Source organism: Nannobrachium achirus (assembly GCF_963921795.1).
Source record: "Nannobrachium achirus genome assembly, chromosome: 19".
Taxonomy (NCBI): Eukaryota; Metazoa; Chordata; class Actinopteri; order Myctophiformes; family Myctophidae; genus Nannobrachium; species Nannobrachium achirus.
The window spans coordinates 48,804,965-48,832,261 of NC_137826.1; the positions used below are offsets into that span (position 1 = coordinate 48,804,965).

The following is a 27,297-nucleotide window of genomic DNA, read 5'->3' on the forward strand; positions in this document are numbered from 1 at the left end:
TCCCGTGTGTTACCGGCTGATACCGACAATAAGCCACTCCCGACCTACTTTGTGACTCAAATTTTGCTTCTGGGTGGTCCCTGTAACTAGATATTTTGTGATGGGGTTCTGTGGCCAAATACATATCATTTTGGGGGTCCTTCACATGAAAAGGTTTGAGCACCACTGACATAGAAACATAACGTTTTTCAAAAAACCTTAGAAGGATTTGAAATATTCAGACAAATTCATGATTAAAAACAAATAAATAGCAGATCTACAAGCTCGCAGCGCGGCACCTATTTTTCAATACTTAAAGCACAAAATAATTTAAGTAATCCTTGTACCCAGGGCCCCGAATTTGGGGCAACACCCCTGACTTCAAGCAGGCACAAGAGACTTGACATAAGGAAAGGACGGCATTCTAATTCTACTTCCTAGGAGCTAGGATGTAGGAGATAGGACAGATCAGAACAAGGACTTTAGACGCAGCCATGGAGGGATTTCTCCTCTTTCAAATCAGTGTTGTTTTTGACAGCAAATGTTGATTTAGTTTTAGTCATAGTCTTTTGAATAAAGTTTAATTTAGTTTTAGTCATAATTTAGTCAACTGAATTTTTTTAGTTTTAGTCTAGTTTTAGTCGAGTAAATATCATAAGATTTTAGGCGACTAAATCTGCAGTTGATTTAGTCGACTAAAATGTATTTTGGCAGGCCTTGATGGCATCGTAATGACCGATTTTACACTTGAGAGCAACCAAACATAAAATGACTCTTCTCCACTAGTCTAGTTTTTATTTTGTTGACGAAATTGTCAATATATTTAGTCTTAGTTTTAGTCACCACAGCTTAGTTTTTGTTTAGTTTTGATTTAGTTTTCGTCAGTGAAAAAAACACAGTCGACAAACATTTTTCGTCATATTTTAGTCGACGAAATCAACACTGTTTCAAATGTGACCAAGAGAAGCAGAGACACACACAGTTCAAGGTGTCTTGTCGTGCACATATCATACAGCAGGTGGCAGCATTGCAGGCAGTGAAAGCCTTGTAGTTGGAGCAGATAAAAATAATAGGATGTGATGCAGGGTGCATCGACCCCCAGGGGTCCTTGTGGGGGTTCCAGGGGGTCCCCCCAGTAATTAATATACCATCAAAAAAATATTTTAACCACTTTGACCATTTATACCTTGACTATTTTTTTTTTATGTCTGTTGTGAAGAATGTTTAATAATTAAAAAATAAAATACACAATTCTTCTCTTCTGGGGGTCCCTACTGGCACTAAATGTGTTCATCGATTTGGGGGTCCTTGACATGACAAAGTCTGAGAACCACTGACTTACAGTGTCCCACGTTAAAGAGTTATAATGCACAACGGAACAGTGTTGATTTTGACTGTCATTTTGCTGTAGCTAACAGTTAACAGGGGTCTCAATCTCACTGTCTCTCCAGCTCTTTAGGACCCTGACAATACATTTCCAGGTGGGTTGCCAATTTCAGCCAATCTGGAGAGTAGGGGAGAGTGGGGTAAACTGAGACACTTTTTACATTTGCTCCCCTCTAGGCGAACTAAAAGATCTATCACTAAAAATGTACACATTTCCCAGTAATTTGGGATGTTTCCTAACAATGGAAGTTATCAGAATGTATTCAAGACAAAAGGCAGTGAAAATATGATAGTTTTTGTTTTAAATCTATTTGCTTTGACACAACAGCTGATTATGTTGACAACAAGACAAAGTTTCAAATGTGTACGTCTTTTGGTAAAGCAAAGCCCTGCTTCATCATACAAGACCGTCGCACAAAACTAGTGAAAACAGCCGATCTACAAGCACACAGTGTGCTTGTAGATCTGCTGTTTTCACTAGTTTAGTACATTTTATAGATGATAAAAACAAAACGAACGGTTTTGGACATACAAGGTTTCCACCCGACAACGACGATATGCTATAAATATAAGGTGCTGGGAGTGAAAATTATAACGTAGGGGTGCCTCGGATTAAAACAAATATTTATGGGGTGCCCTGAGACAAAAAAGTTTGGGGACCCCTGGCTTAGATACAGGGGGTGTCTCAGTTTACCCCGTGTCTCAGTTTACCCCGCTCTCCCCTACCCATTTGTCAGCTTTGGATTTATAGTGTTCTAGTTTCGGTTTGTCTGCTCATTTCTTTGTGTCGTTCCAATTCACTTGTCTGAACTGTATCCTGTGTGAGTTCTGATTGGATAAAAGTGGTATCCTGACCCGGGAAATGTATTTTCAAATAGAAACAGCATGAGCTGGGAAGACTGACCTCTGTTATAGCAATGATTCCTATCACAATATAGAGCCATTTAACACTGTAGCAATGACTGATGTCACAATAGAGCTATTTAACAGGAAAGAGGGCGAGCGAGAAAGAGGGAGAGAATATGAGAGGATGGTGACTAGGGGTGGGACGATATGAACATTTCATATCACGATTACTGTGGCAAAATAAATCGCGATTTACAATATTATCGCGATATTATCCCAAAATCATTATCCCGGGGCGGAACATTTGCCAAAAAACAGCAGATCTACAAGCTCACAAGTGTCGCAACATGACGACAATTTGATAGAGTGCAAAAAAAAACTGTATCAAGTACATATATTATAAGTACCTTTTACCAATTATAGAGGGTTTAAGTGGTACCGGATATGCAGCTCGGCAAATAAAAGGTGAATTGATCCCAGTGCATGACGGAGGACGATATCACGATACATTAAATCTCCACGATACGATTATCGTGAGTGTTTTTTTTTATCACGATAAACAATAATACCGCTTATCGTCCCATCCCTGATGGTGACCCGAGTAACAGACAGAGAAAACACAGAGAAAGACAGAATGAACCAAGCACAGAGAATAATTCTCCTTCTCTCTCTCTCTCTCTCGCTCTCTCTCTCTCTCTCTCTCTCTCTCTCTCTCACACACACACACACACACCGCAGGGGGTCACCCCCCCCCCACACACACACACACAAGATAGCGTTACATTAAGAATATCTACTATATTCCATTATTTTACAGAAGAGACAGGGAGGTGCACACTGTGAAGGAATGGGTGTGTGCGTGCGTGTGAGTGTGTGTGTGTGCGTGCACGTGAGTGAGTGCGTGTCCGTGTGAGAGTGTGTGTGTGCGTGTGTGTGTGTGTGTGTGCGTGTGTGTTGGGGGAGGGGCGTGTCATGTGACGTTAGCTGGTAGATTCCTCTGTGGGGTGTGGCCAATCACATGGCAGGGTGGGGCTGGAACACACACACACACACACACACACACACACACACACACACACACGCTCGCTCGCACACGCACGCACACAAAGGACAGAGCCCCTCTGTGCACCAAACAAAGCTATGACAACTCTACACAAACACACACACTGTCTGCCAGTACAATCTACACATTTATCACACACTTTCATCCAGAGAGAATTAAACCTGGTTTATTTTATTGATATACTTTCATATACTCAGAAGGCGGTGGTGGAGATTGGAGAATGTGTTATTACTATGTCATCACTGTCAGGCAGACAGTGTATCTCCAAGTTTCACATTTTTTCGCAAAACAAAGCCCTGCTTCATCATACAAGGCTGTCGCACAAAAGTAGTGAAAATAGCTGATCTACAAGCACATTGTGTGCTTGTAGATCGGCTATTTTCACTAGTTTAGATCATTTTTAAAATGATAAATTCAAAACGAACGGTTTTGTGCATACAAGGTTTTCACCCGAAAACGATGATATGTCAGTTAGTACTACACATTTTGTCCAAACCTCACAATTCGGCCACAATAGTCACGTGATCAAGGCAATCTGTCAGATTTCTTATTTTCCGTTAGAATTGGCTATGATTGGCTGTCTGCATTTTGCAGGAGCGGCTCGTTTAGCACAAAATGCCACACATCGTGAACGCAGCGTCCAACCTGCTGTGAAACAGTGTTATTTTTTTCAGCAAATTTTGATTAAGTCTTAGTCTTTTGACACACCATTTAGTCTTAGTCCTGTCTTAGTGTTCTGAAATTGCTTTCCTTTCATTGCAGTTACATTCCAGTGTTAATTTATACAGCCATTAGTCTTAGACTTAAATTTAGTCTTAGTCTTTTGAATAACACAAATAATAGTCTTAGTCTTATGAAATAGTTTTAGTCTAAGAGGCACGGTGGCGCAGTGGTTAGCGCTTCGCCTCACAGCTAGAAGGTCCTGGGTTTGATTCCCGCCGGGGGACGCTGTGGGCACTGGCGGCGTGTTCCTCCTCCGCGTCATCAGCGCCCACACCCTAGGTGGGGTTGGCGATAGGGCCTTTCTGTGTGGAGTTTGCATGTTCTCCCCGTGTCTCCTAGGGTTGATACCCTCACAAAAACATGCACGTAATCCTGGTCTCAATAATGCCTCCCCCTGGCCAGCCGGGGCGCCTGATGGAGGGGAAAGGAACTGGTTGGAATAACGTGTTCCTTCCACGCGCTACGTCCAAACCAGGGAAATCTCCACTGTCAGGTGAAAAGAAGCAACTTGGACTCCTCATGCATAGAAGGAAGCATGAGGTCAGTCCGTTGCCTCCCCAGGTTGGCAGAGGGAGAGCAGAGCCCAGGATTACATAGGCAATTGGCACTGGGTGAAAAAATGGGTTACAAAATTGTGGGATAAAAATTATAGGTAAAAAAAAAAGAAATAGTTTTAGTCTAGTCTTATCAACAAACAATCAAAATCTTGTAGTCTTTTAGTCTTAGTCAACAAAATTAATACTTAGTTGGGGCAAATCCGATACGTCCGTGACCACGAGAGCGAAGGTCCGTTTCTCAATGTATTTGTCATCTAGGAGGGTTATTAAATACATTTGGCCGGGGTGTATTTTTTAAAATGGCTGGGAAAATGTTTGACAGCTTGGGTAATTTTCAGTCTCATTCACTTACTATACACTACACTATAAAGGAAAAAAAATACTCCCAAAAAATCTGCTTTAAGTGGGATGTGAGGTGTCAAACCAGGGGTTTTTAATTATTCTGAATCCATTGCAAGCATTTGTTTTGCATGAAAAACATTCCTTGGGCTAAGAACAGACCCCAAAAGACTGTGAAAATTGATGACTCGTCACTAAACCATCGTTTTGTGGGGCCATTTCCTGCGGGGCCATTATTGGGGCCATTATTACTGGGGTTGGTGTGGGCCATACAGTAGCCCCACGCGGGCCGCAAATGGCCTATTGGGGAACCCTGATCTAGGGTATAGGCACTGATGACACGGAGGAGAGAACACGAACACGGTGTTCTCCGGCGGGAATTTAACTCAGCACTTTCTAGCTGTGAGGCGACAGCACTACCCAGTGCACCACCGTGCCCCCAAGAAGAGTTAAACTATTGTTACACATCTGGATTATTCAATTTACCAGTAAGACTCCCTAATCGGGAGATAAGCGACCGTCAGGCCGCAGCGTGATTTTAGGGCTAAATGTGTAGGAGCAGTGTCCATAAATGTGCCAAAAAATCGGCCTGAAGGTGGCGCTACATGGGACAGATCCATGTTGATGACATGAGTGTAGACATACTGTGTACCGATTTGCGTGATTTTTGGCCAAAAATGGTAGGAGCTGTGTCCATAAATGTGTTTTGCAAGAACCGACCTCATGGTGGCGCTAGAAGAGGGTCATGTGAGAATTGATGGGTCAACGGTTGCGGAGATATGAGCAGGGGAAAAGTGTGACGTGTGACGTGTGACTGACGGACTGACTGACGGACTGAATGACGGACAGCTGGTGGAGGTTTTGATAGTAACTGCGACCTGACAGTCGCAACAGTCAGAGAATGTAGACAAATTGTTATTTTGACACATTCATTTTGCTTGTCATCTCTCCTATGATGCAGGGACGGATCCAACTGTAGATAGGCCCTGTGCGACAAAATCGCGGACCTAGACATCTCTCCTCTGTTTTTTCTTGCAGACATCTCCCCATCACCCTGTTCTCCGATTGGTCAATCTTGACCAATCAGTGTGCCCCCCTGGTTTTAGAGGCACAGAGGCACGATGATAGGACTTCACCGTAGGGCTGTCACAATTATTACATAATCGTCTAATCGCAATTATTTGACATATTCGCGATTATTTTTCATAATCTTCATAATCGTTTCCATGTTGAAAAATGTTCATACATATTTTTTTTTAAGTTAAAAATAGTGGAAATAGCAGATCTACAAGCTCACAACGCGTCGCGACGCTGTGAGGGGAGATGTATTTTTTAAGTATAAAGTAAGGGGCGGCATAGCTCAGGGGTAGAGAAACTGGTATTAGAGCACGAAGGGTATAAATCCCGAAGGGTTCCCAGTTCGAATCCGGGCTCCCCCTGAGTTAATGTCGAAGGGTCCTTGGGCAAGACTCTGAACCCCTAATTGCCTCCGGTGAGTAGGTTGGTGCCTTGCATGGCTTCCTCCGCCACCGGTGTATGAATGTGTGTGTGAATGGGTGAATGTAATGCACAATCTATGTAAAGCGCTTTGGATTAAAAGCGCTATATAAATGCACCATTTACCATTTACCATTTACTGCTAACTGCTAAAGGACACCCCCACCCAAGTTTTTTTGCAGTTAATCTTGTCCGTGCGTTCTTCTGTAACGCCTCGATTCTGTTGACATTGTGACATCATCAAAGATCAAACCCTGGATATCCATACATGGAGACGACTGGATCATCACCTAGATCTCCATATATGAAGCCGACCTCTACATCCGATTCCCAGATGATGCCCTGTCAGGGCAACCACACTAATAGAATCCCTTTTATGCCCATAAAAGGGGACAAGGACTGAGAGACAGATGCTGACACGCACACGGTTTGTTCTACACACAGGGATCTCCATGTATGGGCATAAAAGGGACTGTATGTATGATGTCAGACGTCATAGACACCATAGGACTTTCACATAACAGATAACCGAGTAAGCACACGGTTGGTTTGTTTTAAAATACTTGAAATAGCCGATCTACATTCGACACGGTGTGAGCTTGTAGATCAGCTATTTGAAAAATATTCAAAAAGGTTTTTCAAGATAGTAAAAAAAATCAAACCTCGGTTCGAAGTGAAGCGGTGAATTTTTATTCTATGTGTTCTAGAGCTATGAAATCTGTGTTCTTTAGTTCTATATTTTTATGAATTCTGAATGAATGAATGATTTTGTCTGGAGGGCCAAATTGTCATGTGAAGCTTGACCAATCCTCAATTCTGGACGCACGGGACACACAAAGCCACTCCTTGGAAGCGGCTTTCACCACTTCAAAAACTAGAAATACTGTTCCTACGAAACAGTGTGGGCTCGCTTGTGACTATATTCTGCAGCATGCCAACTGTCATGTGAAGCTCAACCAATACTCCAGCTAACACCACTCCCTGATTTCTTTCCACCAATTGCGCCTCATTGGCTAACAGAACACGATATGCGGCGGAAATAATGACAAAACAATAGTGTTTTCGCCTTTGAACTGTCTGCGGCGAACTCAAAATATAAATAATGAGGATAGCATAGTGTTCTCGCATTTTAGGCGAGCCCACATTAAAAACATTTAGGGATAAGGGCTAAGGCATGAACTCTTATGTCTAATCCTAATCCCAACATGAATGTTTTTTTTTTCTTCTTTTTTCTAATGGTAAGCATAACTCTACATTTAACCATAAAACAACCGTTTCTCTTGTGAAGGGGCAGGAAAATGGTCTAAATCAAATTCAACAGGGGGTCCGGGACCCCTAGGGGGTCCTCAGAGTTACTACAGGGGGTCCTCCAAAATAATTGTGTGATAGAAAGAAAAAAATTACATTTCCTTTTTGGCCAGATTCTCAACCAGTTTCTGAGAACTTTAGCCAAAAATAGCAGATCTACAAGCTCACAACACCTCGCGCTGCGAGGCGTTGTGAGCTTGTAGATCGGCTATTTTCGGCAAAGAGGTTTGGTGTAGAGGGGAGAGTTATTGACGGTTCAAGTGATTAAATATCTGAAAGCACAAATTTACATGAATTAAAAAATACACTGATGATCGTGCTGTCAAACGATGAAACTATATGGAATCTATGACAAGGTTGTGGAGGTCCCTGCTTCATCTCTCTCTCAACTAAGGGGTCCTTGGCCTGAAAACGTTGGAAGACCCCTGGTCTAAATCCATGTGTTCTCATTCTGCTGCACTTGTGGTCCTCACAAGTGTAGAAACACGCACACACACATGCACGCACACACACATGCACGCACACACACACACACACACACACACACACACACACACACACACACACACACACACACACACACACACACACACACACACGCACACACGCACACGCGCACACACGCACACGCGCACACACACACACACACACGGCCCCTCCTCTTGTGAAACAGTCAGAGAGGCTTTGGCCAAATTCCACAGAGCAGCTTCTTTCTGCACACCCCTCTGCACTTCCTCTGTTCCTCCCCCTCCCCCTCCCCCAAGCCATAATGGAATCCATAGGATACGGGGTCGAATAAATTAGAAGGCACGGCTCGTGATTGGCCGGAGCGGAGGGTTCGGGAGCTGCTCCGCAAGTGTTCACTTGGACCGCGCGGGTGGTGTGAAGGTTAACCTGGTGAAACGCTAACCATGCCGACGCTGGTGAATGTTAACCTCTAGGCCAGGGGTCTTCAACGTTTTCAGGCCAAGGACCCCTTAGTTGAGAGAGAGATGAAGCAGGGATCCCCCACTTATCATATATTCCATATAGTTTCATTGTTTGACAGCACAATCATCAGTGTATTTCGGATTCATGTCAATGTGTTTTCAGATGTTTAACCACTTATACTTAAAGATGGGGTGCCATGATTTTTTCCCCCCTCTAAAACATGATTATCAGCTATTATGATTCTACTAGGAGGAAGAGTTTTTCCAAAAAAAAGTGTACAGAAAGAGTTAAAATTAGGTTCTTATGTGGCCACACCCACCAGTTCATTAAGTATGCCTGGTTGTCATGGTGGGTGGTGACCCAGCTGAAGTTAGCCACACCCACAGTGTTGGGTGAATGGTAAAAGGGGAGGGGTTGATTCTATGATGTAATTGTATCTGTGTTTTTGGACCGGCACTTTTGACCCACAAGGTGGCAGCCTCCAGGAAAAAACCCAAATACAAAGGGAATACATATTTGCTCATAATGAAATACTGTCAACCTCCTAGACACATGAAAAACAGAAAAAGTACAAAACTATGGCACCGAAACTTGACCTTTCATTCTGTACTTAGTCTGCTCTTTTTCCCCCTCTACACCAAAGCTCTTTGCCGAAAATAGACGATCTACAAGCTCACTTGTAGATATGCTATTTTTGGCTATAAAGTTCTCAGAATATGGACGCTAGGGTTCAAGTGGTTATGAAAAAAGGAGTGAAAAAATTTCTATCACTCAAAGATTTGGAGGACCCCCTGTAGCAACTCTGAGGACCCCATAGGGGTCCCGTACCCCCTGTTGAAGACCCATGCTCTATCCCTAAACCTAACCCTAACCTCAGTCCCGGACGCTGGTGAGTAGCCAACCCGCCGACGCTGGTGACCCGAAAAGAAGCGCTCCTTTCCACAAGTGTCTCCTACGGATTCCAAAATAGCCTCCCCCACCCCTCTCTCAAAGTCCATTTTTTGGCATAAATCAGGGCTATTGAACACCCTTCACAACTGAGTGTTGGTTAAAATAATATCGAACCAATGGAAAGTAGTAAAAAGTGTTTGGAACAAAACCTCCTAACTCCACACTTTCTGCCAAACCAGCTAACTCCACCCGATTGGCCCTCTCTTTTTTCCATACATATGTGCTATTGAACACCCTTTACATCTGTGTGTTGGTTAAAATAATATTGAACCAATGAAAAGTAGTAAAAAGCCCTTCGGTCAAAACCTCCTAACTCCACTTGAGCTCATTTTACAAAAAAATAACATTTTGGAGTCAGGAGGTTTTGGCCTGACAGCAGAGATATTTAAATTTTGGAAACCTCATACGTCTGTAAAACTGTTAAATTTCAGAATTCAAAAGTAGCAGATCTACAAGCTCAATATTTTAAGCGTTTAGATCTGCTACTTTTGGTGCTTTTGTGTGACGCTGTAGTATGTTCAAGTAGGGCAGGGTTCCCCAATTAGTTTTCCCCAAGAGCCGAATCATGTCCAGGGTACCAAGCCGAGGGCCACAACTTTGCAGGGGGGCGACAGTGGAGTTCCGGCTACTCCAGCGACAGTTCAGATATCGTCGTTGTCGGGTGAAAATCTTGTATGTCCAGCATTTATCATTTTAAAAATGATTTAAACTAGTGAAAACAGCCGATCTACAAGCACACAACGCCTCGCACCGTGAGGCGTTGTTTGCTTGTAGATCGGCTGTTTTCACTACTTTTGTGAGACAGCCTTGAATGATGAAGCAGGGCTTTGCTTTGCGAAAGAACGTACACATTTGGAGATACGAGGTTTCCACCCGACAACGACGATATACTAGTGTTGTTGCTGCTCTTATACCACCATTATTACTGGGGTTGGAGGGGGCCAGACAGTAGCCCCCCGCGGGCCGCAAATGGCCCGTGGGCCGCCTATTGGGGAACCCTGAAGTAGGGCATTCATTTACGAACAATTAAAACATTTAAAAGAGATATGGAGATAAGAGGTTTCTGCCGTGTATAGCGGATAGCTTGCCATAAGACTTTTTGAAACAAATAGCTGCTATCTTTCAGGATTTGGGGGTCACCTTTAGGCCAATTTTGGGACAATTAGCAGCATTTTCCCCATAGCTTTTTTTGCCTACCGTAGGTTGCAATTAGTATGTAAACCTGCAGATCATGTGCGTCTGTCACGCCTCATGTCACGCTCCATATATGGCCAAGAACCCTGATATCATCAATATTAAGCCCATATCTTGGAATGCCCATATATGGACTTGTGTCAGTCTCATGATAACCAGTGTGGTTGTCGTACATGAGTCACACTAGCAAATTGTCCCTTTTATGCCCATATTTGGAGATCCCTGATGTCATCAATATTAAGCCCCTATCTGTTCATGCCCATATATCACAGCGCGACTTATCAATTAAATTCAACAGAGATTTATTGGCATGTTTCCATCCGGCCCCTTATATTGTGCGGCTCGGCTGTTCTTAGAGGCTGCGTACGAAAAGACCCGCCCCCACTTGCCTCTGATTGGCCTACCAACTATAAAGAATGCCCCAGAGCCGAGGGAGGCGTCTACCTTTCTATGTCTATGGACCATGGTATTCCCTGCAACCTCCCAGCCCCCACCCCCCTTTTCTTCACATGTGACCGGCTCTGTGCCTCATGCCATGAATTAAAGGTATATTCAGTGATTGTATTTCATTCAAATACAAATATAATTGGCACATTTTCCATTCATTCTCCTCACTAGAATGTGTGCTGACCATATAAGGACGTCCACCATGGCCCGTGTTACGAGCATAGCTAGATTCGTTTTTCAGAGGTGGCCAGCCAGTCCTCGACCAATCAGGGTAGAGTATGTCCGTAGTTATGTTATGATGGTCAAAATAAAGGTTTTGAGAACCACAGTCGCTCTGAATTAAGAACGTCTGCTAAATGCCTAGATTGTAAACTACTGAACTCATAAAATGCCAGTCTCGTAGTAAATCAGTATCATACATATCCTGAGGCTGGAGACGTAGGCCTACCGATATTCGGGTTAGGGTCTATGATTGGGTCTAATGATCAAAACGAGAATATTATAATGGTGTAAAAAAATCTATAAAAAACTAAACATTTCCACACTATAAGGACAGTAAGGGACAAGATGACCCCCGGCCACTTTCATTATCACTGAATACACCTTTAATACTGTCAAGAGGGTTTGTTAGCACCTCCTACAGGCAGCAGACTGCACCGCAACATCGATACCTGTATACAATGTAATACAACACACGTACGCACGCACTCGCGTGAATGTACAGACGCACACAAAGACTCAATCAGACACATTTCTAAAAGTATTGGTTTCAACCAGGAGGAAAAGCTCTAGAGAACGCACACGCACGCACGCACGCGCACACGCACACACACACACACACACACACACACACACGGATGTGCATTGGAGACCTGGGTGTGTCTCCCATCTGGAGAGTTCTCGCAGGAGAGGAGAGGAGAGTTCTGTTTCTTATCGTACCCCGCCCTGCTGACGCAAAGACAGCCTGCCACTTTATCACACACCCTCTTATCCACACACACACACGCGCACACACACACACACACACACACAGTGGTAGGAAAGTCTTTAAACTCCTCCGACTCGACGCAGACTGCAGCTAAAGCTAACGCCAACCGTATAACCACAACACAGAACACATGCACTTGCGAGTGAGTGTAAAAAAGGACAATTATGTCTCTACTCATTTCTCTGAAACAGACACACGCGGACGGCGCGGTTACACAACGGTGTCGCACCGCCATGTGTAGGATGGCGTCGCTTCTGCCGCTTTATGCTGCCTGCCAGCTGCTATGGATATGCTAGCATGTAGTGCAATGTAGCCACCTGTTTACACGTTTAGGCCTAGAATTATTGAATGCTTTTAACCAGTGAAAAATAGCAGATATACAACCGAGTGCCGCGCTGCGAGCTTGTAGATCTGCTATTTTTGAAAAAGTCGTGAAAATGTGTGCAAATCTTTGAATAGATGTATTTTCAAAGCGAACGTTTCTAACTCAAATTTTGCTCCTGGGTGGTCCCTGGAACTAGATATTTTGAGATGGGGGTCTGTGGCCAAATACATATCATTTCACATGAAAAGGTTTGAGAACCACTGACATAGTAGTCTCTCAAGAACAGACTAACTGAGCTCCAGTTAAGTGAAAAGGACCTTTTCTTTGACGATGGCTAGCCAGATTGCTGACCTAGAAACAGGTTTCTCAATTGTTTTTAGAAGGATTCAAAAGACACTTATAGAATCGGGTAAAAATTCAAATTTTCATGATTTTTCAAAAATAGCAGATATACAAGCCGATTTAAAACGAATCCAATACGGAACTAAAACTTCCTATGTTTGGCCGCTAGTTGCGCTGTTTTCCCCCCGCGAGGTACCAAAAATAATTTGTCTACATTGGACCCCATTCGTTTTCCCCTTTGATTTTCTAACCTTAATAAACGTTGTCATAAATACTTTATGGTTCCTGTCGCTATAGTGAAAAACTCCCTTTCAATCACCATGATATGAGTTTTGTGCAAATATGGTCCCATTTATGTTAAAATGTATGATAAAGTTGCAGGGGGAGTGGCCAACTAAACTGATACTAGCCTGCTGTGTTCTTCTTCGTGTGCTTTATTTCGGGAGGCTCAACACCACATTCTCCCATGTATCCCTGCGGTTCCACGTGACCGTTGGCAGCCAATAGCATTCCTTGTGATTCCTGGGGTAGCATTAAAACAATGATGGCGACACCCATACAAGGGACAAAAAAACGTCATTTTCGCAGCATAGAAACCAATGGCTTCGCATCATCCATATTTTCTTACAGTCTATGAGCAGGACCGAAAAAAGGTTCCCAGAACCTTGTCTGGAACCGGGCCGTGCGCTATGGAAACAAAACCAGAACCAAAACATTTTTAAAATAGGTTCAGGTTCTGTAAAGTTCTGGTTCCACCTCGAAGTGGAAATGGGGATTTAGTATATCGTCGTTGTCGGATGAAAACCTTGTATGTCCAAAACCGTTCCGTTTTGCATTTATCATTTTAAAAATGATTAAACTAGTGAAAACAGCCGATTGTGCTTGTGGATCGGCTGTTTTCACTACTTTTGTGCGACGACCTTGTATGATGAAGCAGGGCTTTACTTTGCGAAAGAACGTACAAATTTGAAACTTGGAGATACAAGGTTTCCGCCCGACAACGACGATGTGCACAATGCACGACTAGAAAGGTGCGCTCCTCTGGGTGCAGATCTGCAATAAAATCCACCTCCAAAACGAAGACAAACCCCTTTCCTGGTCCAAACTAATAGCACGACCGCAATCTAGTCTGTTACTGTTGTACTGGGAGCTGACCAGTACAACCAGTTCATATGCTTCTCCCTCTATTTCAGTCAGTGTCTGTGTGTGTGTGTGTGTGTGTGTGTGTGTGTGTGTGTGTGTGTGTGTGTGTGTGTGTGTGTGTGTGTGTGTGTGTGTGTGTGTGTGTGTGTGTGTGTGTGCGTGTGCGTGTGTGTGCGTGTGTGTGTTTGGCAGCAGGGCTTCGTATCCATGGTGACAGGATTCTTACCCCAGTTAATGAGTGGCTGGTTGGTAGGGGGTCACGCACACACACACACTCACACACGCACACACACACACGTGCACACACACACACACACACACACAGAAGGATAACATATAGGCCGAAAACACACAATCCTGTTCTCGTCTCTTCCGTCATTCCAAATTCTGGGCCCTGGACTCTTTAACTATTGAAAAATAGCAGATATACAAGCTCACAGCGCGGCACCGCGAGCTTGTAGATCTGCTATTTTTGAAAAATCTTGGAAATGTGTGCACATCTTTGAATATTTCAGTTTTTTTTTTCTTTTTTTTTAAAAACCTAATGTTTCTACCTTTTCATGTGAATTTGTATATCTGCTTAAAGTTAAAGTATAAAATAATTAGGGCCCCTCCACCTTGGGCCCTAGTAACTCAGTCCCACTCCCCCCCCCCTCCTCTCTCATGTCCTCATATCATCTCTGTCGGGTGGAGACCGTTACTTTACAGCAGTGGTTCTCAACCTGTGGGTCGGGACCCCCAGGGGGGTCCCCAAATTATTTTGAGGGGCCCCCAGATGATTAGTTTAACATTGTTTTCTCACTCAACTGTAAACAAACCTATATATATAGTTTAAGTGTATAGAGGGTATCTGCACATATCTAAAGTGACAATTTAAAGACTTTTTAATACCTCTGAAAATAGCTGATCTACATGCTCACAACGCCTCGTGTGTAGATCTGCTATTTTCACAATAGGACGTGTTAAACAAAATGTAATGGCCCAACTCTTCCAACTCCAAGTAGTGCTCGTCAGGGAGGTGGGGTCCCCAGTTCAAATATTAGTATTTTGGGGGTGGCGGCCTGAAAAGGTTGAGAACCACTGCTTTACAGGATTCGAATTCTAAAGCATCAAAAATGGCATGTCTACAAGCTCAAAACACGTAGCGTCGTGCCGCGCCTAGAGCTTCGAGCTTGCAGATCTGCTTTTGTGCAACGCTGTGGTATGATCAAGAAGGGCGGTCATTCGCGGAAAAACAGTGGTGTAAGTAGCCATACGTAAGTAATGTACTACTACTTGAGTAAAACTTTGAGGTATTTGTACTTTACTTGAGTATTTCCGATTTCCAACACTTTTATTTCTACTCCACTACATCTCGGATCCAAATATTGCACTTTTACTCCACTACAATTATTTGAAAACTTTAGTTACTAGTTAAGGACTTTGCACACAGGACCGTTGCGTTTCTTTCTGTTTACTGCATGATTAAAGCGCATTGGATTTGTTGTGCAAGGCTGTGTGGAATCCACACTGCGGATCCGAAAAGGAGTCATAAAAGGAGTCTGTCAATGAGTTTGTACCGCATGCGACAAGACGCACAAATCGAACTGGGTTCGATTGGGGAAAAAAAACGCACAGCCGCAGCCACCTGCCACATGGCAAATTCGGAGCCGGTGTGCATGAGGTCATAGAGAATCATTGTTTTCTTTTAAAAAAATTGAATCGTCCGTTTTTTCCTTGCGAGAAAAACGCGCCTGTGTGCAAAGGGCTTTACTCTGCAGATATAAATTATTATATTATAAAATATACATTAAACACTTTAGCACTATTTTATACCCAGCCTATTTGAAAATAGCAATCTACAAGCTCACTTATGCCAAAACTTTCACAATTTTACTCAAGTACATTTTGAAGTATTGATACTTTTACTTAAAGGAGTACTTCACCACTTTTCAACCTATCTTCATATAATTGGTCCTCACTAAAAAAAAGATTTTCTTTTTTTTTTTCCTCTTTGGAGGGTTGTGGGCAGGTCAGAAACCCATCGTCTTGTGACATCATCGATTGGGAATCCAAGTTAATAGAAAATGCAGGCTTTCTACTCCTGAAAAGTTGCAAAGTTAAAGTGGAAGCCATTGTTTTTGCGATAATAAAAATCGAAATATTTTTTTCAAAAATATTGATTACCTGTACCTGTAATTCTTTTTTTTTTGGAAAATGATGATGTCACAAGACAATGGATTTCTGGGACTTGGACAGAGTAGAAAAAAATTGTGCTATTTTATTATGAACATTAGTGAGGACCTATTATATGAAGATGGGTTGAAAAGTGGCAAAGTCCTCCTTTAAGTAAAAGATACTTACGTAAAACATGTGAGTACTTTTTCCACCACTCATCAATATCCTAACAAAGCAGTCAACATGCTTGTTACAGATTGCTCTCTAGTGCCTACAGGTGGTCGAACAAACTATTGATTATTCACTCAGCGATTATTCAATCAATCATATCACATCATCAAATCGTTACTGTTGCAAGCAGTTTCAAGGGGCACACTTGACCCTTCTCAGGGGCACACCAAAGGTCCCCAGGCACAGTGGTTGAGAAACACTGCGGTAGGGTACAACAATATGTCCTCCCGGTGGGGGCTCCTCACCCACTGGCAGGTCAGCCGGTAGGGTACAACAATATGTCCTCCCGGTGGGGGCTCCTCACCCACTGGCAGGTCAGCCGGTAGGGTACAACAATATGTCCTCCCGGTGGGGGCTCCTCACCCACTGGCAGGTGCAGGTACGTCCCATTGACACAAGCCATTTGTTTTCTTGTTCAGGTTCAAAACTACAGCCGACCAATGATGGGTGTGTTCGGTTCATAATTACACTACGGATGGGTGTGTCTGGAACCGCACGCGCGCACGCACACACACACACACACACACACACACACACACACACACACACACACGCACACACACGCACACGCAGTTACCAGTATTGTCAATGCACACACTGTCACACCCATTATTAATGTGATTAGCTGCAGCTGTGTTGCTTACATCAGCGTGTGTGTACTATGTTCAGGCCTTATGCAGCTGCGTTGCTTACATTACTGTGTACTATAAGGTCAGCCTTATGCAGCTGTGTTGCTTACATTACTGTGTAGTGTGTACTATAAGGTCAGCCTTATGCAGCTGTGTTGCTAACATCACATGCAGCCTTGCTTGCATCACATGTATACTATATGTCAGCCTTATGCAGCTGTGTTGCTTACATTACTGTGTACTATATGTCAGCCTTATGCAGCTGTGTTGCTTACATTACTGTGTACTATAAGGTCTGCCTTATGCAGCTGTGTTGTTTACATTACTGTGCACTATAAGGTCAGCCTTATGCAGCTGTATTGCTTACATTACTGTGTACTATACGGTCAGCCTTATGCAGCTGTGTTTTTACATTACTGTGTACTATAAGGTCAGCCTTATGCAGCTGTATTGCTTACATTACTGTGTACTATAAGGTCAGCCTTATGCAGCTGTGTTGCTTAAATTACTGTGTACTATAAGGTCAGTCTTATGCAGCTGTGTCGCTTACATTACTGTGTACTATAAGGTCAGCCTTATGCAGCTGTGTTGCTTAAATCACTGTGTACTATAATGTCAGCCTTATGCAGCCTGCCACGTTTACCTACGGGCAGCATTTGAAACAAATCAAGCATCACGTTCATAAACCAATCATCAAGGACACTCGCCACTCAGCCACAATCTAATTAATAATACTAATCAAACATCATAAATAAACCAATCATCAAGTACACTCACAATCACCACCCAACCACAATCTAAGTATGCCTAATAATAATAAGACCAATCATCAAAGACTCTCACCACCCAGCCACAGTCTAAATCAGGGGTGGGCAACTTTGATGATAGAGGGGGCCACTGTATTTCCACACTAACTCCAGGGGGCCACATTGCATATTGTTGCTGTCGACAGAAACCTCTTATCTCCATATTTGAACGTAACTTATTTCGTAAATGATCTCCCACTCCTTCATTCTACTGCCACAAATAAGTAGCTACAAGTGCTAAACGTGTCGCAACGTGGCATGTTCTTTATTTAGTTATACTGTACTTACAACATGTAAACTTTATGAACTTTATTGCAAATAAGTTGGACATGAAAAGAGTAGCCTACAATTTTAATACTAGCCATCAAAAACTACTAATATGGACTGAAGTAATTAAAGGAGGTCCTGTTTTGCATGTTTGGAATTAATATAATATATCAGTATATTCGTATTCCGATATTAACCTGTGGGCCGCATTAAGGGTGGGGGCCGCATGTGGCCCCCGGGTCGCCAGTTGCCCATGTATGGTCTAAATGAATAATGAATCATTTAGACCTATTTAATCTGCTTTCAGCTTTACCCGGCTGATTGCTGCTCAGGTAGTCAGGCTGAGTGCAGGGGGGGGGCAGTTAGGGGTTAAGTGTCGTGCTCAGGAACACCTCGAAACGTTGGCGGGCGGGGAATTTAACCTGGGACCTTCCCAGCACAACAAAACCTAATTCATCTGGGTACAAAGCACTCAAGGTTTGTTGTATGCCCAGGGTCACATTGGCCATGCTTGGCGGGATGCTTAATGAAATGAAATCACAGAATAGCACCGCTCACTTCACACTAGGTGTGATTTAGATAGATATTATCCCAAGGGGGATAATTAGTTGCCCGGAGGCAGCACAGCAGTTTAAGGATATTTACAAAGTTACAGAGAAGTATGAAAAGAAAAAATTTAACAGTGTACAGTAAAGAGCAAGGTACACCAAAGATAGGGAACGAAGAATATATACATAAAGTGTCAAAAGTTACATGTCTCCTTTCCGACACTGACCCTATACCTAACCCTAACCCTAAACCTAACCTCTATGGAAGTGTTGCCACTCCGACAATAAGAAGTCAATGTCGGAGTGGCGACACGTCGGAATGGAGAGCAGTCTCCATGTCGAAAACAGTCAACTCTCATAAGTGTAACAGCCATACTTAAAAAACAAATAGCAATACTTAAACACAACTATCATACAGTGCCACACAAAAGTGTCCATAACAGTCAATGCTAGTCAGTGCTACAAGTATCTCACCGCCATGTCAAACACAAGCAAAATACTCAATACTACTAACACAACCTAATAGTGCAGAGCCAAACCAAAAAGTGTCCATTGTCAGTGCAAGAAAAACTAAAAGAAAACAAGAAAGGCTGACACAGCAAGGCGCACATGAGATCCCTCCCTGGAAAGGTCCTTAACAACCCAGACCATCACACCATGTACATGGTGGGGAAAAACTGGCCACAGGCTGACAAATACAGCAATTTAAACACAAAGCATAAAAGGTAAGAAGCGTTCATGACGGCAGACCTTCCCCGGAACCTTCCGATTTGGGCATGTATTGTCCAGGAACCTCTTCTCGAAGCTACATACGGAGGGAGAGGTTCCGAAAGGAGCTAAGACCAGCATAGCCTCGCGTTGCCAGACACAAATCAGCAGCGGATATCCATGCAGTGTGATGGGAGTCTGGCAACGCGAGGCTAAGACCAGTACACTGTTGCATGATTATAGATCCCACTGGGAAAGATGGATAACCACGCACTCATTTTTGAAGCTTGTGATTGGCTGAACCGGATGTAGGGAGCGCTCCATTGTAGTCACTTGGACGCGGCAGAGGTGCACCAAAACCTAAACCTATCCTTAACCCTAACCCTAACTCTAACCCTAACCTTAACCTCAGTAAAACTAACGCTGGTGAATGCTAACCTGGTGAAATGCTAACCTGCCGACGCTGGTGAGTAGCTAACCTGCCGACGCTGGTGAAAACGAGCGCTATATACCGTTTCCATCCATCTTCTCCAGTGGGATCCATAATCAGGCCTGTCTAGGCTGTAATGATGCTGTGTGCTAATGCTAACTGTAAACAACACAACTCTAACTTTCCCCTTCTTAACCCTTTCCAAGCCACGGGGAGCCCCTTAATATTAAAACCGTACTATATCGGACTTCCTAGGGGGGGAGGGGCAGCCAATCGTCTTTTCCCGTACTTTCCCGTATTTACCGAAATAATTGATTTTCATCCGAAAATCGGCGATCGTCTAACCTTCCCTAGTCACCACTCGTGCATTGATAGCTCATGGCTGGTCTGACATGAAGCAGAAGTGATGTCATGGCCCTTTCCTTCTCCAAGGCACCTTCCCCCATTCGGTTACTGTCTGTACACGAGTGCTTCTACTGCAGCCGTGCTGGTGGCTATGCTAGCGATACTTTTCAGTTCTACTCTTGAGTCACACGTGGATTATTTGAGGGGACATTTACGTGAACGGATCGCGCACGCAAAACGCACGGGGACATGATGCATCAGCCGAATCTCCCACTCTAAGCCAATGCAGATTGAGAATTTCACTGGGAACTGGGGTGAGTAAAACAACGGGGGATCGCGGAATGGTAATGGGGGATGAAGACCACGTGATATAGCGCTGGATGTCTGGTAAAATGAATGCGGTTCAGATCATAATATAATACTAGAAATTTCACGGCTAATCTACCAACAACCATTATATTTCGGACGGCAAAGTGTTAAATGAGTAGTTCACCCCAAAAATTACTTTTTTCTATTGATTACTCACGCCATGGAGACTGGAATTCATGGATATTGTTAGTTTTTGTCGTACACTCCTAAGACAACAATTTGATTACAATAAATGTACCTCCATTGATTCCAGATGGGGACCCGAAAGTATTTGGGTCCCCATCCGGAATCAATGGGGGTACATTTATTGTAATCCATTTTCTTTCTTAGGAATGCGACAAATACAAACAAACTCATTATCTGTCAATATGAAACAAATCAAAAGTAAGTACTTATTCAAAAGAACTATTAAACAAATATTAATGAGAGACAACACACTTTGAATAATCAATATGTTTTTTTGTACATTTTCTTGTATTATTTTATATTTGTATTTTAATGTATTTTAGATTCAGACTGACGTGTGACAGTTGTTGTTTGTATGAATATTGTATGTTGATGTTGTGATGTTTTATGTGGACCCCAGGAAGACTAGCAACCGTGGCAGCGGAAGCTAATGGGGATCCGAATAAAGAAAGAAAGAAAGAAAGAATATGGTGTGAGTAATAATCAATAGAAAAAAAAGTCATTTTGGGGGTGAACTACTCCTTTAAGTGCTGAAATGCACCATTTGCTCAGGGGATACATTGAATCTTGACCAGATCGGGTCAAACAATGTGTGTCAGAGGTGAGACTTGACCTTTGATCTAAATGTCTCAATAGAAGAGCAGAGAGACCAAAAACAACCACCCCAATAGTATAGATTATATTGTATCAACATACTCTACCATACAGATTGGCCATGAATTAAATACAGAGGGCTTTCAATGTAAAAAAAAATAAATAAATACCGTAAAAGGTCTTATTTGAGATGTTCCTTTTAGGCAGGGTGTTTAAATGTACTTCTACTGTACTAGATTTCAATTGTATTGAGTACACTTGTACTGTTCTCCATAAAATAATCAATCAATCAATCAATTGGACTCAATTAATTTGATAAACTACATGAGTGAGGCTTTAACCTAATTCTATTAATACATCTATTATAAATTAATATAAATCTTTTGTAACCTAATTCTATTAATACATCTATTGTAAATGATCCACTTTAAAAAGTCGAAACTGCACTCATGGAGTTTGAACCAAATCAATAAAGTTGATTCAGTCAGTCAGTCAGTCAGACAGTCAGTCAGTCAGACAGACAGACAGACAACCCAGTAGCAAAGAGAACAGAAGTTTCCAGTTGTTAATAATTGTCTAGTGTAGACACACCCTGACTCAACTGACACACGCGTGCGCGCACGCGCACGCACACACACACACAAACACACACACATACAGTAGATGTACAAACACACACACACACACGCACGCACACCCACCAGTGTCATGTTGAGTTAAATAAGAATGAATGTAATAAATGATGTGTGTGAGACAGTCCAGTGTGTGTGCGTGCGTGCGCACGCCACGTAGGCTCTGAGTTAGGGATGGGACTAGGCCTGGGGCGGTATGGACATTTTGTTACCGCGATTACCGTCTTCCCATTTACCGCCGGTACTGCGGTAATTACCGCACCCCCGTATCTATTAATTAAGGTTCGGCGATAAGCCAAAATATTGCAATCATCTTCCCAAAAGTCGCCTCTCCACAGTGGAGAGGCGACACAGCCTGACTGCCCGAGTTATACTTCTCCGTACAGCACAGCGGGTCTGGCTTTCAAAGGAGCAGATCTACAAGCTCACAACACATCGCATCCGCAACGCGTTCTGAGCTTTTAGATCTGCACTGTCGGGTTACCATAGTAACGTAGGCTAGCTACTTGGGCTTTTCAGACAAACAGCTGTGTGAACAAACCAGAAGAGGAAGGGTAGTCAGATCGTGTACAGTGATTCTGTAAACTCACGTCACGTCACGTCACGTCACGTCTAGGGTTGGACACGGTAACCGCCGTACCGCCGTAGGTAGACCTCGGTTTACCGCGGTGTCAGTGTGCTTACCGCGGTAAAAAAAAGTTTATTTTTTATTGGAAAACCAGCGAGTTTTAAAACGGGGGAGAAGCGAGGACCGCATGCGCTCCATGCCGCTCTGCTCTGGGCCGTGTACCACAGTTTGGAAGCCACATACCGTACGTCACTCTCACTCTCAGAGACACAGACAGTCAGACCTACACAGGGCAGCCTGCGTAGAGGAGTACAAAGCAGCGTAAACTTTCTCTGTAATCCACACGACACAAGGATGTGAATACATACATTGTGTTGTGGCATATCTTTTTTTATTCATACGGATTACTGGCGGAGCGCGGGCCGCGTGGACTAAAACCGAAAATGAAACTATTTTACTTTTTCCACCGCGTCGTAACCGCGTCGCACGTTGTGCCCCGTCTGTCGGCGCGTCGGAGATTTTATAACCTTTTCTGTCAAGTCTTGTAACTAAAACCTGTATATAGCAGCACTCAATCACTGCGATTTGAGAGTTGAGACGACGTGAGTTTACAGAATCACTGTACACGATCTGACTACCCGTCCTCTTCTGTTTTGTTCACACAGCTGTTTGTGTCTGAAAAGCTAAGTAGCTAGCCTACGTTACTATGGTAACCCGACAGTGCAGATCTAAAAGCTCAGAAGTTCAGAACGCGTCGCAGATGCGATGTGTTGTAAGCTTGTAGATCTGCTCCTTTCAAAGCCATACCCGCTGTGCTGTACGGAGAAGTATAACTCGGGCAGTCAGGCTGTGGAGATGCGACTTTTGGGAAGATGATTGCAATATTTTGGCTTATCGCCGAACCTTAATTAATAGATACGGGGGTGCGGTAATTACCGCAGTACCGGCGGTAAATGGGAAGACGGTAATCGCGGTAACAAAATGTCGATACCGCCCCAGGCCTAGTCACGTCACGTCTCAACTCTCAAATCGCAGTGATTGAGTGCTGCTATATACAGGTTTTAGTTACAAGACTTGACAGAAAAGGTTATAAAATCGCTGACGCGCCGCCGGACGGGGCACAACGTGCGACGCGGTGGAAAACGTAAAATAGTTTCATTTTCGGTTTTAGTCCACGCGGCCCGCGCTCCGCCAGTAATCTGTATGAATAAAAAAAAGATATGCCACAACACAAGGTATGTAATCCTTGTGTCGAGTGGATTACAGAGAAAGTTTATGCTGCTCCGTCATAGAGTTGTGCTCCGTACTCTACTGCCCTGTGCACTGTGTGCAGGTCTGTGTCTGAGTGACGTATGTGGCTTCCAATGTGTGGTACACGGCCCAGAGCAGAGCGGCATGGAGCGCATGCGGTCCTCGCTTCTCCCCCGTTTTAAAACTCGCTTGTTTTCCAATAAAAAATAGACCTTTTTTTTGTCTTTTTACCGCGGTAAGCACAATGACACCGCGGTAGACCTCGGTATACCGCGGTACGGCGGTTACCGCCTCCAACCCTAGATGGGACGATATGAAAATGTCGATTATTGTGACAGCCCTAACGATCGTCCCATCCCTACTCTGAGTCTTCGGTTCCATTCCCACGCCCAGCGGACCTTTGCTGCGTGTCACTCCCCCACTCCATTCAAAGCCATTTCAATTCAAAAGAGCTGTATTGGCATGAGAACATACGTTTACACTGCCAAAGAGCATCAACTCTCTCTCCCTCTCCCCTCTCTCCTCTCTACACTGTGGACAATCAAGGAAGGCAAGAACCCCCCCACCCCCACCCCGATTAGGGCTGTCACAATTATTACATAATCGTCTAATCAATTATTTTGTCATAATCGTTTCCATGTTGAAAATTGAAAACCCTAACCCTCAACCTAACTCTAACCCTAACCGCATGTCGGACTAACGGGACGTCGGACTATCGAAATAACCTGTTTAAAATCTCCGCGTTTTTGTAACCACCATATGATCACTCTATTTAGTGTCCCAAAAAACATCCCCATCTACCAAAACAAAGTGAAAATACAGTGAGAGGACAGTGTGTTTCTGCAGGTAGACCCCACCACACCACTCCAGTCAGGGACATGCTGGGCCCCTGATTCAGCCCGGGAAAAAGAGTTGGAGAGGCCCTCATTGCGCGCTATAGAGAGAGATCTCTCCCTATAGCGCTGCTGCTACTCAAAGATTTGCCATTTCAGATCATGACAAGTGACAAGCCAGTGATGAGCCAATTACAAGAGTTATATTTCGTCGTTGTCGGGTGGAAACCTTGTATGTCCAAAACGTTTGTTTTGTATTTATCATATTTAAAAATGATTTAAACTAGTGAAAACAGCCGATCTACAAGCACACAACGCCTCGCACCACGAGGCGTTGTGTGCTTGTAGATCTGGCCTAAAAAAAAAAAAACCTTGGTTTCCGGTTGGCTGTCATTTTAGGGCTGAGTAGGTAGGGAATTTATTTTATTTTATTTTTTATTTTTTATTTTTTTGTGGGCATGATGGGTAGCAAGGAATTTTATTTTATTTCCTCATGGGAAGGATGGGTAGGTAGTTTTTCTTTTTTTTTTTTTTTTTTTCCTATGGCAATGATCGATATGCTTCTTTTTTAATATTCTGTTTTCCTGAGTTACCAATTTCTTGAGAAGCCGACTTGTCTCTCTCAGGGGTTGACACTAAGGTCTCAGAGGCACTTGCCCGTCGGGCAAGTACAGGTCATGTTCTACTTGCCCTCAGGTCATGGCCACTTGCCCTCATAATCGCAAAATCGTAACATTTGAATTAACGTTCATTTTAACGTATTTTTTACCTTCTACTTGCAGTGATGTTGCTAGGTTTTCAATATAATGGGGGACCCACAGGTGGTCATTCAAATAGGTCCCAGAAAAAAAATATGGGTCCCCAATTAAATGTTTTTGAGAGTTGTGAGCTTGTAGATCAGCTATTTTCCAACATTTGCATCTTAGTATAGTATAGTTTGATTACTTTTGATGCAGCAATGGTCTTTTTTTCTTGTCTTTAAATTTATTTAAAAAGTCCTTAAATTATTAATTCGTTGTCATCTAGGGACCCCCCCCAAATCATTTGGGGACCTCTGGGGGGGGTCTCGACCCACATGTTGACTCACTTGACTGAAGTGGAAGGGAGAATGTAGTAAGTAGTTTTAGTGGATGAATGAAAGTGGAGCAAAGATATTTGTTTCAAGACAGTTAGAAAGTGTTTATTGCTCTGGTGTTTTCTTTTTACAAACTGTGATTCTCTTCGAATGCTTTATGCTTGTGTCGCAACGTGAATGAACAACGTTGTGCGTCAGAGCGGCTCTTGGCTCGCTCCGATGCCGACTACCGTGTGCGGTTCGCGGCTAGCTTTCCTGCTTGGTTCGCTGAAAAGAGAGGCGGCCACGGCACGTCGCGATGGTAAAATCTTGCTCTTTCGAAAGACTATCATTTCGTCCGGAGGGTTTTACCGACTCACCCCATGGAGGCTAAGGTTAGAGTTGGGTGTAAAAAAGATGACATGTAGATACAGCGAAGCTATCCCCGTCGCGACAGACACTCTGTGGAAAGAGGATTGATCCTTCAAACGTATTCACATTTAGGTTTTGCGCGAATGAAACCCACTGATTTATACATAGTTGCAGAAGTTGCAGCTGTGTGCGCGTCGTGTCTTCATCTTAATGTGATCTTGTAGATTAGCTGTTTTCGACGGAGGCACGGAGCACGCACGTGTTTGCGTGTGTGTGTGTGTGTAGGGACTGGGGAGGAGGGATGGACTGATGGGGGGAGAGAGAGAGAGACGGAGCTGACGCAATGACGCATGAATAGTAAAACAAAACATTTGCGCACATGATATTTTAGTCGAAAGAAAACTTTGATTAAACTTCGCGAATGTGGTCGCACCAAAGATATTTTTTGTAAGACGTTTTTGATCGACTCGGTCGGATTTTGACTTAATTTTATTTATTTTTTTATTTTCACTCCAAATGCCAATAAAATCATCTGGGTCGCACGTATTTAATAGGGTCGGTCGCCAACCGGAAACCAGAGAATTTTTTTGTTAGGCCTCTGCTGTTTTCACTACTTTTGTGCAACGGCCTTGTATGATGAAGCAGGGCTTTGCTTTGCGAAAAAATGTATACATTTGAAACTTGGAGATTTCGAGGATTTACTTTGTTGGCCGCCCAGCCCCCAAAATGGAACGAAGGCCGACATTTTATTTTTATTTTTTTCCTAATGGCCGTTCTGGACAGGCCGGGAATGAACCGGCCGTTCGGGAGTTGTCCCGCTTTTCCCAATGGCCAGCAGCACGTCGTCCCTGACTCCAGTGGATGATAACTGCTGCTAGAGGGAAATGATGGGAGGAAAAATATATATATTATTGATATGTTGTAAAGTATTGTTGCGACCGCCAGGTCGCAGTTACTATCAAAACCTCGACCAGCTGTCCGTCACACGTCACACTTTTACCCTGCTCATATCTCCGCAACCGTTGCCCATCAATTCTCACATGACCCTCTTCTAGCGTCACCATGAGGCCGATTCTTGCAAAACACATTTTTGGACACTGCTCCTACAGATTTTGCCCTAAAATCACGCAAATTGGTACACAATACGTCTACACTCATGTCATCAACATGGATCTCTCCCATATAGTGCCACCATCAGGCCGATCAGACACTGCTCCTACACTGACGGTCGCTTATCTCCCGATTAGGGAGTCTTACTGTAATGTAACTTGAAGGAGCAGCGGTTCTACTCCAGAGTCT

The 27,297-nt window shown here is 43.5% G+C and overlaps 1 protein-coding gene across 4 annotated transcripts in view; it reads right to left on the minus strand.

Moving 5' to 3' along the window:
• Positions 1-27,297, minus strand: part of klf8 (Kruppel like factor 8) — a 49,792-nt gene that overhangs the window by 20,729 nt on the left and 1,766 nt on the right. The window lies entirely within an intron of this gene.